Here is an 11,433-nt window from a genome sequence, read left to right as displayed (position 1 = left end):
AGTGGCAGGATCCGGTTTTCGAATTAGGCTTGCAAATCATGCTAAAGTGAAATGCATAGGAATAATTAAAAATATTGAAATCAAGGTTTATGGAGTTGCTATGAAAATTACTTGTCATGTTATGCCAACAAGGTTAGGAGCATTTCCGCTTATTCTCGGTAGACCCTAGCTTAGGAAAGCAAGAGCAATACAAGATTGGGGGAAAGGAACTTTAACAATTTATGGCCGTAGAGGAGTAGCAAAGAAGTTTGATATGGCCTCGAGAAAGGAATTAGTGAATGAGGATACTAGCGAGGAAGAAGAAGAGGAAAGTGATAGTACGGAAGAAGAAGATGAAACTGAGGAGGGACGTTCAGAAAGTGATTCAGATCCAAAAATTTCATCTATAATAATTGAAAAAAATAATAAAAAGAAGAAGGAAATATCTCTAGAAAATAGAATGAGGTCAATAACTCGTATAGAACCATCAATAGTTACAAGGGTATCAAAAAACAAAAAAAGTCCTAATTTAAATCTTTCTTCTAAAGAAAAACGACTCTTGTTCTTGTTAAAAGATGAAGAATCAACTTCAGAAGAAGAATATTTAAAAAAAGTCCAAAACATAAATGTTAAAACAAAGGAAATAAAAAAGATGGGTTTTTTAAAGATGATGAAGAAGGGAAATTAGATGAATTAGAAAATTTAATGGAATTACCACAAGTTTCAACAAAAAAAAAAGAGTTTCTAGAAAAAATGTTAAGTCAAGATTTGACAGATGGAGAAAGAAAACAATATCATTCACTTATAAATAAATTTTTGCAACCTCATACTTAGAAATCAGAGGAATGAAAGGGGAAGGGCTAAAAATAGAACTGAAAGAAGATGCCAAGCCAGTATGTCAAAAGTTAAAACCCCTAACTTCAGAACAAATATTCGTTTTGAAAGAAGAAGTAGATAAATTGTTGCAGGAGGCTGGGTTTATTTATCCTATTGAAGATTTAGAATGGGTAAGCACAATAGTTATAGCATCAAAGAAAACGGGAGGTTGGAGAATTTGTGTTAATTATAAGCCTCTAAATGCCATCACAAAAAGGGATCATTATCCGCTTCCATTCGTAGAAGAAATCTTAGATTCAGTTGCAGGTTTTGAAAGGTATAGTGTTTGTGATGGATATTCTGGATATTTTCAATCACCCATTGCTCCAGAAGATCAAAAGAAAACGACTTTCATAACACCATGGGGTTGTTTTTGCTATAGAGTTTTACCTTTTAGACTTAGTAATGGACTAGCCTAGTATCAAGGGAGGATAAATGGAGTGCTAGCCCCTTACCTAGGAAAGTTTGCTAGAGACTTCATTGATGATATTTGTGTTAATAGTACAAGAAGATCAAAAGAAAACGACTTTCATAACACCATGGGGTTGTTTTTGCTATAGAGTTTTACCATTTGGACTTAGTAATGGACTAGCCTAGTATCAAGGGAGGATAAATAGAGTGCTAGCCCCTTACCTAGGAAATTTTGTTAGAGACTTCATTGATGATATTTGTGTTAATAGTACAAGTTTAGAACATTGTGAAAAACTTGGAAAAGTATTTGAAATATTGGATAGTTACGGTTGTCAACTAAATCTAAAAAAATGTAAAATAGCTCAACCAAAAGTGAAACTTCTTGGTCATCTAGTTTCAGAAAATGGAATAGAACCTGATCCTAAAAAAGTAAAAGCCCTAGTAACCTTAGTATCACCTGCAGATACCAAAGAACTTATGACATTCATTCATAAGGTAAGATATCTATCAAGATTCATTCCTTTGGCATCTCAGTTACTCTATCCATTACAGATGGTAGCCAAGAAGGATCCTTTAGAGTGGACTAAAGAGGCTGAAGAAGTGTTTCAACAGGTGAAGGAAACTGTAAGTCATGCATCATCAGTTCAAGCACCTGATTGGGAAAAGGAGTTTTTTGTGAATCCTTCAGTTGGGGAAGATGCTATTGGAGCAATTCTAATGCAACAAGGAAGGAATTCTAGATATATGAGACCTATCTATTTCACAAGTCGAGTGAAGTTGCAAATAGAAAAAACATGTACAGAAATAGAAGTGGTAATGTTAAGTGTAATTTTTGCTTGTAGAAAGTTTAGGAGATATCTACTACCAAAATCCTTTACTATTTTAACAAGCTATACACTATTACCACAGTTGGTGAATAACTCAAACTTATCAAGAAGAGTTATGAAATGGATTGTTGAACTAGAAAAATTTCAATATAAATTCTAGGTTGAGGATTCAACTAGGGCTACAATAGCAAAACTTTTAACCTATAGAAGAAGCTCTTTTTTACTTAAAGGAAAATTTGGAGAAAAAGAAGAAGAAAAACCAGAAATAGAAAACTCATTCTTGATGTATTTTGATGGATCATATCGTAAGGCACACCAAGCATCTTCAGGAGGAATGGTGGTTTATGATCCTCAAGGAAAGTTAATAAAAAAAAGAAACAATTAAACTTGAGGCAACAAGTAACAATGAAGCTGAGTATGCAACCTTACAAGCAGCCATTATGCATTGTCGAAGAATGGGAATTCGAAGGTTGAGAATTAGAGGTGATGCTTTACTATTAGTAAAGCAAATACTCGGAGTTTGACAGATCAAAAATCCCAAATTGAAGAGGTTGTGTATTAGAATTTGAAGAGATTTAAAACAGTTTGAAGCTTGGAGTTTGAAACATATCTCCAAGGAAGAAAATCAGGAAGTTCACAATGCAGCCCAATTAGCAGTTTGTCAAGTGTTTGTAATGAAAGCAGATCTTCCTCTTTATAGGGGAAGAGAAGGTCTTGACTTGGAAGAAGAATTTTTGTTAACAGGAAAAGTACCTTCTAGCATTCAAAAAAACAAAAAATATGGGTTTTTAAGAAGAGCTCGAAGATATAAATGGTGAATGATGTTCTTTATGCTACAGGAGTGGATTTAATTTTAAGAAGAGTACCCTGGAAAGAAGAAATATATCACATTTTAGAAACAAATCATGAGGGGGCATGTGGGGGACATTATTCTTACAAAATAACTTTACAAAAGATTTTAACTGAAGGATATATGTGGCCAAGTGTTCAAAAAGATGTTAATCATTGGTGCAAATCCTGTCTCATGAATGTCAAAGAATGAGTAAGAGAATATTGAAACCTGAAACAAGAAAAACAATTCTTGCATATGACATTTTTGAAAAATGGGGAATTGATGCAATTGGTCCATTACCACATACTTCACAAGGAAAAATATATATTTTGATAGCCGTTGATTATCTTTCTCAATGGGCAAAAGCTAAGGCTGTAAAAAACATCAGAGCCATAGATGTGGAAAAATTTATTTATGAAGACATATGCTGTAAATTTGGAACACCTTTAGAGATTTTGTCAGATAGAGGACCAGGTTTGAAGGGAGAATTAATAGACTATCTTTGTGAGAAAATGAAAATAACAAAAAGATTTGCTTCACCATACTATCCTCAATGTAATGGTCTCAACGAGCGATTTAATGGAGAGTTAATAAGAATGATATCTAAAATGACAAAGGATCGTCCACAAACATGGGATATTGAATTGCCAAGTGCTTTGTGGGCTTATTGATTAGCAAGAAAAGAAAGTACAGGCTATTCTCCCTTTAAACTGGTTTATGGAAAGGAAGCCTTATTACCTATAGAGGTAGAAATACCGGCTTTAAGGATGATTGAAAAGTTAACTGACGGAGAGAAAAAAAGTTATTTCACAGAAAGGTTGATACAATTACAAGAAGCACAATTAAACAGACAGGAAGTGTGTGATCAATATGAGAAAAGTCAAGAAAAAAATTTACAAGAGATTAATAAAAAATAAAAAACAAAAATATTAAAAAAGGGGATTTAGTTTTGAGATACAATAGTAAATTGGATCATACTTTTCAAAAGAAATTTCAAACAAAGTGGGAAGGACCATTCAGGGTTTCTGAAGTTTTTAAAAATGGAACTTATGCATTAGAAAATTTGGATGGGAAGGCACATAAGCAAAGGATAAATGGATATAGATTAAAGAAATACATATCAAGGTTAATGACAATACAAATAGAGGAGTGGTCAGAACGACAATTTCAACAAAAGAATGAGAAAACTGAATGTATGATAGATGTTGCATCGTTTTATCAAAGCAACTGCTGCATATGAATGTTTGCAGACTAGGGGGAGGGCTAAATATGTCAAGCATTTTTCCGAAAACTGAAAACCCCTAGTCAAATTGTAGTTAGGTTGGATTTATGCTAGCTTAGTTGTTGTGTGACAATTTGTTTTGTTGTTTCATAGTTGGATTTCTTGTGTTTGTTTAACCTAGGATTTGCTTCTATCATTTTGTTTGAATTGTTGAGTGTGGAACTTGATAGCCTTGGTCGAGCTTGGTATTTTTTTGAACAGGATGAAGCTTGTGTTTGCCAATAGCTATAGAACATTGAGGAGCTAGGTATGTTATCTTGTCAAGACTCTTGCACATCACAAGGGATAATGGGTTCACGAGCACCTCACGTTGCACTTGTTGATGCACTGCACTCGGGGGTCGTCTCATGTTCTTATCAAATACTTCCATGCCATGGGTTGGGATTATGCATGCTTTGCACCATCATTGAGCACTAGCATGGCATAAGGCCCGCTGTAACTATATGCAGTAAATTTTAGATGCACGCGCACATGAGAGAGCACCTATCATTGAGCACACACATTTCTTGCACGCACCATTTGGGATGTTCATCACAAAGTTAGGAGCCTCTGGTTGAGAGTGTAGGGTGGTTGGGAGAGTTAGAGGGTCGTGAAGGACGCCATCAATTGTGAGAAGGGTTGTTCATATTTGGTCAACATCTTGAGGACCATCATTTTCTAGAGTGATTGTGAGATTTTTGGATGGGTGGAGCAAAATAAATCATATCTTTTTATGAGAGTTGAGAGGTGAGGATAAGGATTTTTTAATTAATTAAGGAATTTTGTTTGCATCTTGCATGACGCACAATCACCTCTAGATAGGCTAGGCACAAATATCTTCAGTGCATCCATATTTTTGGTGTGAGCATTGCTTGAATGGTAGCATATCATGGATTCGATTAATTGCATGTTTTATCAAATCATGTATGGTTGTGCACGAAGTTCCCTTCCAAAATATATTTCTGCTAGGGCACATTGCATGAAAAAAAAGGTCCAAGAATGGTTTTGCTCCTAGCATTCAGAAGGATGCAGCTTTGTACGATGAGGCTTTGGTTAGGACGAAGCTTCAAGAGCTTTGAGTATGATGCGAGGAAGGTATTGTGCAGGATATGTTGTTCTCCCTCATGACTGATTTGGTTCACAACCTTGGCAATATGTGCAACCCAGAGATGCACATGGGAAGATTTCAGGGATACAAGACATGCTTTTGGAAGAACTGCATTTTTGTTGAGTGAAGGAGGGGCTTTGTTTGATCAGCTCGTAGGCATCTTCAACATTGTTAGTAGATTTTTACTAATGGAGCACTGCTAGCGATTCTTCAATGCAGCACATGTTGAGGAATCTAACCCACAAAATGACATTTCAAGAAGTTTTTTGACACAACTGGTAGGGTTCTTGGCATTTTAGTGTCTTCCCCAAGAAAACATGAGCGTCCTCGATGTTTAAATTACTTGACATCACCTCATGTTGTTATATGGAGAGCTGTGACTGCATCATGTGCTTTTCCTGATCTTATGAGGCCCAAGAGCTGATGGCAAAGGAAGAGAGAAACTGGTTAAAACAGATTGAAAGGAAGAAACATAGGCTTGAGAAGGCCTTAGCTACAGCAACAGCAATTAGAATAGAACTTGAGAAGAAGAAACAAAAATAAAGAAGAGGAGCAGTGGCTTGACGAAGAAAGGGCGGCACTTGGTGAGGCTGTTGCTTTTCAGGTTGTTGTAGGGAAAGACGTAGATGTTCTTGATGATTCTTCTGATTCTGAAGGTGTTTTCCGCAGCAAGGATGGCAACCCTGATTTTTAGAATGAAGTTGAGTGATCAAGCAACCTTCAAAGGTTTGAAAATAGCTCAAAGAGCCTACTGCAAACTTCTAAGGCAACATCAAAGACATGTGATGCAGCTGCTCAGATTGAAGCAAGAATTTTGGGCAGGGGCCTATTTAATAAGTGGGGTCTCTCTACAGCTCGCGTGTTGGGAGAATTTGAAAGGGATCAATTCACAAAGTTGCAGGAGCTTCAGGATGCTAGGATTTCACTATTTGATCAGAAAACCGTTGAAAATCCCGAGGAAAACTTGAAAACTAGCAATAAGAGGGCTAAGCAGCTGAGCTAGCTGCAGGAATAGCAGCAGCGGGTGGCCGTGCTGGATCAGGCAGCATGAGCGCAACTGGAGGCCGCTAGAGGAGCTGGAGCTGGAGGACGTGGCATAGCTACAGGGGGCCACGGAGGAGCGAGTGTAGGTGCTCGATCTGAAGGAGCAGGCCAGACTAGACGGCAAAGCACAGGAGCATAGTGCTAGAGAATGGGCATGTCTCACAGAATTATACTTCAGGACCACCTCGGTTTTCTGATCCTGTCTACAGACATCCATCATATTCCATTTTCCCATTGATGATCGTGGATACTGTTGTGGACAGCAAAAGCTCTAATGATGTTGCCATAGAGCCAGAAAATAGTTATGTGGAACCAATCCAGCAGCAAAATGGATGGACAACGAGAGAGGGAGGCGAAAAAAAGAAGCAGAGAAGGAGACCTAAAGAACAAAGATGAAGACCTGTGGACTGAGATGGCGGATTGAGAAGTGACGAAGCTGTTGCAATTCGAGAAGGCGAGAGTCTGACGCAGATGCTAAAGCAGAAGCAATAGTAGACGATATCGCAGGCTGAATCGGAACCCGAAGGAGTAGCAGAAGATCAATCGCAGGTGAGATCAATAGCAGAAGATCATTAGCAGATCATGACATCGTAGGGAGAATCAGAATCCGAAGCGGTAGCAGAAGAGCAGAACATCAATTCGGTGAATAAAATGGAGGAAGATTAGATAGGACTACGATTTTGCTGATGGGAATGATCAATTTCCTATGTTAGACGTTGGAGAGGAGAAACACAAAAGCAAAACGGCCATAAAAACAAGCAAAGAGCCAGCAAGGATAGCATATTGATGATCTATCTCACGAACCAAGTAACGTGTCAGGAAAAGCAGGAAGTTTAAATAGCCTTGAAGGCTATTTTTTAATGCTTAAGCTTTTAAAGCTTTAAAAAGTGTACCTTAGCGTGTAAACGTTTAACCTTAAGAGAAGAAAGGCTCAAAAGGTCTTCACCTTGTAAAAAGCCTAAGGATTTTTGGGAAAGCAAAAGCATGTCCAAAGTAAGGGAGGATGTAAAAAACTATAAAAGGAGAGGAGAGTGGAGAGTTAGGGGCCCCCTTCCCTTGTATCTTCTTGTCATCTTGTGAGAGATGTTAGAGGAGGATCGCATGTGAGAGAATACTTTTGGACGTGCTATTATCGAAGTGGAAGAAGTTAGACTTTGTGGTATCAAGCCTCACATCAAGGCTATTAAGGTATGAGAATATAGTTTTCTTGGTTTTGTTGTCAAAATTTTGTTACTTTCATTGTGAGTTGTCTTGTGATTCGTGGCGTGTTATTAAATATTTTAAATTTTCCACATTGTGCTGTGCATTCGACAAAGTCGATTACCCTAACCGGCACTCCTTAATATCTCATTATCGGGTTGTGAGTGAGGCTTGTTCTCGATCACCGCTCGCATAACAACGCCATCCATTGCAAGACCGAGCCGAAGATTCCTTGGCTCTTGGGCAAAGCCTAGGAAGGTAGAGTCAATGTGGCTCCATGCGCGTGAATCCACTGATATTCGTTGAACTCCATCCGTGGACCTATTCTGCGCATGCCACGTTGTCAAGCTCGCCATGCCGAACATATGAAACATGTGGTTTATGTGAGGGATAAGCGAAAAGTGTCTGAGAACTTATTAAGGGATGGTTTGCCCTTGCAAGTCTTGCCGATACCTGTGAGTACCATACTTTGGACATGTCTCCATAGTCTCGTATTCTCCTCAAAATAGTATGCAATCGTTGATACATGCATAGATATTATTGTAGTCCATGCTAAGCTTTCATAAAACATGTCGTGCATCATCACAAGACTCAGGCATGGTATTTAATGCAAGTGGTAATATATGATATTTCAATAACCTGAAAAAAATCATAAAACGCCTTGAAAAAGCACAAATGTTTTTAATAATAGTGCCGAAAAGAAATCAACGAAGCATATGTACAAGGTACCTGAACAACTCGGTCACACTCGCATCGCTCCACCCGTATTTTGCTTGCACACTTAAGAGTGCAAGCAGTGTCTTTAGGCGAGATACTCAACACCCATCATATAATGGTATGGAGGCTTCCTCTCTAAGCGGATCAGAAGTCTCAATATCCATGGGAATCAATGCATTGATCATTGCCTCCATCTCAGGCTCCAAGATTGTAGGTAGGTCTGGAAGGCTGCCTATCTCCTCTGGCATTGACAGTATAGATTGGCCTTGCAAGTGGTGAATAGGCTCATGCACTCCATCTATCGCACGCCCACGAACTCTTCTAATTGGCCGCAAAGGGTGCACTCCTCCTTGGGACGAGACACCACCTCCCTAGATAGAAAATTTTTCAGCCAGACCCAATCTTATTGTATATGATATTCAATTAGCTTGCGAGTACAATGCATGATTGATATTAACTTTTCTTACTGTTTGCTAAAAATCCGCAATCGCCTGATCAATGATCTCAAATTGAAACTCGCCAAATCATCGTACGTGTTCTATAGACAATCGACGTTTTTGTTTAATTGCTAGCTTGCATTAAGAGTAAGGACATGGGACATGCTGATTAAGATACGCCTTGCGATCTTGAATAATAGGACCTTCATCATTTTCTATTTTGTCTACGTTACGATAAACAATTTATTTTTGTTATCATTCTTTTTTTCTTACTTAAATTGTTCTCCTCTCCTTCCATTTCTCTTTTTTTTTCCTTTCTTAAATTGTTATCCTCTCCTTCCATCTCTCTCTCTTTTTCTGCGTTACAACTACGACCACGACCATGACTATGACTACGACCACGACCACAACCACGACCATGACCACCACAACCACGACCACGACGACCACTACAACTACAACTACGACCATGACCATGACTACTATTACGACTACGACCATGACCACGACCACGACTACGACCACAACCATGACCACCACGACCACGACTATGACTGCGACTACGACTATGACCACGACTACGACTATGACCACGACTACAACTACAACTACGACCATGACCACGACCACGACCATGACTACGACCATGAGCACGACCATGAGCACGACCACCACTACGACCACGGCCATGACCACGACCACGACCACGACTATGACCACGACCACTACTACGACCACGACCACGACTATGACCATGACCACTACTACGACCACGACCACGACTACGACTATGACTACGACTACGACTATGACTACAACTACGACTACGACCATGACTACGACCACGACCACGACCACAACTACGACCACGACCACGACCATGACTACGACTATGACTACGACTACGACAACCACGACCAAGACCCACGACCACGACCACAACCACAACGACCACGACTACGATTACGACTACGACTATGACCACGACCATGACCACGACTACGATGACCAGGACCACAACTATGACTATAACCACGACCATGACCATGACCACGACCACGACCACGACCACGACGACCATGACTACGACCACGACCACGACCACGACCACGACTACGACTACTTATATAGAGATGAAGAGAGAGACAAGTGTTAGGGAGAGAGTAAAGTTAGAGAAGAAGAGGAGAGAAGTGAGAGAGGTAGAAATAGAAAGAGAGATAGAGAGAGAAAAGAGATAGGGGAGATAGAAGGATTTAGGGAGTGTAGAGGAAGAGAGAAAGAGGGAATATTAAGGAAGAGAGAAGGGTTGAGAGAAGAGAGAGGAGAAAGAGAGAGAGATCCGACTGGAGCATTTGACACCCATAGTCAACACACTGTGGAAAATGCAAGCACAAATTGACATTGAATTATGGCAAGAAAATCCACCACAAAACAATAGTTATAATACTCGAGGTAGGATTTCAAAGTCTTACTAATTTCAATCAGTCATGGATGCCATACTATGGGTAGGTTGCACTCACTAAGAATAGAATTGGTGATTCACCTCATCTACTCTCCATCATCAATAGAATTCACCTTTACCATTTACAACTCACCCACCTTCTCTCCACACTATTGCACACTACAATCCCTATTAGGGCATGATATTGGGATCTCCACAAATACCAAAGCATGATCTCTAGCTTGATGCTTGCATATATACTACTACTACTCATGGAATAAACTTTAAAATAGTTATTATGCTCAACTATATGCTTGTTAGAGCAAAAAATTGTTCCTAAGACTATTCTAAGAAAGAAAGAGGGTTAATAATAAAAGAGTGTCATTCCTTGCAAGTGATTTTATATTATATTTTTAAATTAAAATTGATAGTCGAAGATGAGTTTCCTAAGAGATCTTGTGGTGATGCTGTTTTAGTTTTGCGAAGCATATGAATGATGCTGTTTTAGTTTTTTGTATTTGTCTTTTTAAGAAGAGATTGATTGTTATGGAATATCCAAAGTTATTTTTAGATTTACGTTATGAAATATGAATATTTTTCTAACTGATAGGCTGATTGCCTTCGTTGTATACTTGCGTGGTGGAGGCTAGGACAAGCCCCATATATGAGAGGTCTCTTTGTAGAAAGAACATTATGCTAGAAGGCACAAGTGTGCTAGGGTTCTCTAGCCATATATCCCTTAGGTTTGTTGAGGATCGGCCAAACCCCTATGAGCCTAGGATGAGCTTATTGTAAGGTCGTATTTCCTTTTCTCTCTTTCTCTCCTTCTCTCATTTCCTCTCCCTCCCTCACCCTCACCATCTCTTTCCCTATTAGGTTTAATGATTTTTCTCTCTTTTTCTCTCTCCTCTCCCTCTCTTTCCTCTCCCTCTCTCATTTCCTTTTCTCTCTTTCTCTCCCTCTCTCATTTCCTCTCCCTCCCTCACCCTCACCCTCTCTTTCTCTCTTTCTCTATTAGGTTTAATGATTTTTTTCTCTTTTTCTCTCTCCTCTCCCTCTCTCATTTTTTTCTCTCTCTTCTCCCTCTCTCATTTCCTTTTCTCTCTTTCTCTACCTCTATCATTTTCTCTCCCTCCCTCACCCTCACCTCTTATTTCCTCTCCCTCCCTCACTCTCACCCTCTCTTTCTCTCTTTCCCTATTAGGTTTAATGATTTTTCTTTCTTTCTCTCTCCTCTCTCTCTCTTTTCTTTTTCTCTCTCCTCTCCCTCTCTCATTTCCTTTTCTCTCTTCCTCTCCCT

The 11,433-nt window shown here is 39.1% G+C and overlaps 1 pseudogene; it reads left to right on the top strand.

Annotated features, from left to right (window-relative positions):
- The first annotated feature begins 5,717 nt into the window (after window positions 1–5,717).
- On the top strand, window positions 5,718–6,365 carry LOC148020420 (uncharacterized; annotated as a pseudogene).
- Window positions 6,366–11,433: the final 5,068 nt, after the last annotated feature.

Source organism: Lygodium microphyllum, chromosome 19, assembly GCF_053477565.2.
Source record: "Lygodium microphyllum isolate KBCC chromosome 19, Lygodium_microphyllum_v1.1.10, whole genome shotgun sequence".
In the NCBI taxonomy this organism is placed as follows: domain Eukaryota; kingdom Viridiplantae; phylum Streptophyta; class Polypodiopsida; order Schizaeales; family Lygodiaceae; genus Lygodium; species Lygodium microphyllum.
Note: the sequence above shows the minus strand (reverse complement) of the source record. Positions and strands in the feature narration are given on the sequence as shown.